We start from the raw sequence: 2,852 nt of genomic DNA, 5'->3' as shown, positions 1-2,852 counted from the left end.
ACAACTGTCTCCCAAGGCACAACACACCTGTATGACACTTTGATGACCTTCCATGAGGTCGTGGAACTCTATGAGAACTGATGCGGAAGCAAAAAACCAAAAATATTACAAATAAGCCTCAGGGGCAAAATAGTCATTTCTGAAAATTATGGACTCGGGTGCCACCGAGCACACCACTGGAAGGAAAACGAAAAACTAATCAAGATGGACTCAAGAATTACTTGATTCGGAGTCCAGATGAAAAAGATATGAAACTCCAAAGTTTCCTAAAATCAAACTTTTGGGTTTGAAATCAATGCGGCAAGGGTACTTTACAAGGGCTAAAATGGTTTTTTTAGACAAAACTAGATGCAAATGATCATACTATTAGATATACTAGGAAAAATTAATGAATTTAGACTCAAGAATCACTTGATTCGGAGTCCGGATGAACAAGATATGAAACGTCAAATTTCTAAAAAACCAACTTTTGGGTTTAAAATCAGTGCGGCAAGGGTATTTGACAAGGGGTAAAATGGTATTTTAAGATAGAATTGGATGCAACCGTGCATACCGTTGTATAGACCAGAAAAAACTAATAAACTTAGACTCAAAAATCACTTGGTTTAGAGTCGGGACGAAGAAGATATGAAGTCTCAAAGTTTCAAAAAAACCAACTTTCTGGGTTCAAATCTGGGCAGGACCTGCACAGATTTTTGGACTTCAAATATGGTTTTGAGGGATTAAACTACATTTTTTGGCAAAAAGTTGTGAACAAAACCCCCCCAAAATCATGTTTTCTACATGACCATGTCAAGAGAAGATTTTATTTTACAAGTGAAATACCCGAAATGCCCCTTAGATCAGCACTTTTTCCAAAAAAACCTGAAACGCACCAGGTTTCCAGATCTGCGAGTTGTTTTCGGCATCAAACCGATTTGTTTTGGAAAAACACAAAGAAGAAACCCCCCCTAAAATCATGTTTTCTACTCGACACATGAAAGAAAACAAAAAAATTGCACTGTAGAATACCCAGAATGCCCCTAGATCAGAAAGGGGCAAAAGGGTTAAAAAGCTGCTACAAGTATAGCAGAAAAGTGAACTTTGCATGGGATTTTCGACACCAAGACAACATTTTTTGAAAAAACACAAAGAAGAAACCCCCCTAAAATCACGTTTTCTAAGTGACCATGTCAACAACGGAATTTATTTTCTGAAGGAAAATCCCAAAGTGCCCTAAAATCAGATTATGCAACAAAACTTCAAAATGAGTCCATAGGAAGCTCAAAACACAAACGATAAAGTTTTGCCCGGAAACGACCATGCACGCAAACGTAACTTACCTATTTGGATGTGCTACAATGGTCCATGACTTAAAAATACCACCGATACAAAATTCGACCCCCCAACGGGCAAAAAGGCAAAAATGGAACTTGGAATGAAAACTCGGAATCCAAAAATACAAAACGGGGTCAAATGACCATTTGGCCTTGGCCACACTTCAAACATGATTTATAAGACCCTATGAAAAAATGAAAATGGAATTCCCACACCAGATGCAACCATGGTGAGACAATGACTTGGCGTTTTTCAATATTTTCCTAATATTTCAAGAAGTTAGAAGTTACAAAAAAATCAATATACATGTCAATGGCCTCCGGCCTTATCTCATACATGTTGAATACATTGAAAGGAGTGCACTTAGGCACACATTACATACATGGAATCAAAGAATACAAGTTTTACATATAAGTCTACAAAATGACATTTCATGCTAACATTTGCATGAAATGGAAAATTGAAAGCTACACGACATCCAAGGAATGCTAAGCATCACGAACCAAGTCTTCTTACCTGAAATATGCCCCAGTAACATAGGGGTGAGTAACATAAAGCTACTCGTAGGAGATGAGCATGCATCGACCTAGCGTTTTATAGTTTTATCACCTTAGGGTGAAACATGTTAAAGGGGCTCATGCCACCAAACGTCTATATCACAATGAGACTCAGGGAGCATCCTAAGCTACCCTAGAGCATAAGCAACAAGAATCATGATACATATAAATGTATGAAATAAGTCAAGATTTGGGACAATCCAAGAACACGACAAGTTTGCACTAGAATACAAGGATCACATTATCAATGCAATTTACATGATTGGGACATACCAATTAACATGACAAGAAGCATACTCGGAATCAAGAACTAGGCATGATACCTATGCAAGTAAATAAGGATAGAATACACGACATGAAGTACACTTAAAATCAAGAATGAAGCATAATATCTATGCAAGTAGACAAAGACGGAACACTCCATAAAACACGAAAATAAGTGTACTTAAATCACGAATAAGGCATAATATCTATGCTAACGACAATATTAGAACATTCTAATTTACACGATAGGAGTTATACAAGGAATCAAGAACAAGGCATAATATCTATGCAAGGAGAAGGCATAGAATCTACGCTATGAAACAAGAATGGAGCATTTCACATACACGAAAAATTTAAATCTTCAAGGCATAACAACTTGAAATTTAAAGAGTGAAATCAAGCAATGTGGAAAACTTGGATATCGCCCGGATTAAAACCGTACTCTTAAGATCAATTTAGGGCTACTAACTCATGGGTACCTTTCCCCTAGTGCGCACTATAGTTGTAGAGGGACATTCCCCCGTACTAGAACCAAGTCCTAGCCATATCAATTCTTGATTGATATCCCAAGTTCCAAAATCAACAAGTTGTGCAACCAAGATTGTATCAAAATACAAGATATGCATTTACCACGTTTCATACACAACCAAGATTTTGGAACACACAAGTCATGCCTTAAGTACTCAACTATAATGGCATGTGAAACGTCAAGAA

This window comes from Cornus florida, unplaced genomic scaffold, assembly GCF_030987335.1.
Source record: "Cornus florida cultivar Cherokee Brave unplaced genomic scaffold, ASM3098733v1 CherokeeBrave_3.0.0_Hap2_Chr01, whole genome shotgun sequence".
In the NCBI taxonomy this organism is placed as follows: domain Eukaryota; kingdom Viridiplantae; phylum Streptophyta; class Magnoliopsida; order Cornales; family Cornaceae; genus Cornus; species Cornus florida.
Note: the sequence above shows the minus strand (reverse complement) of the source record.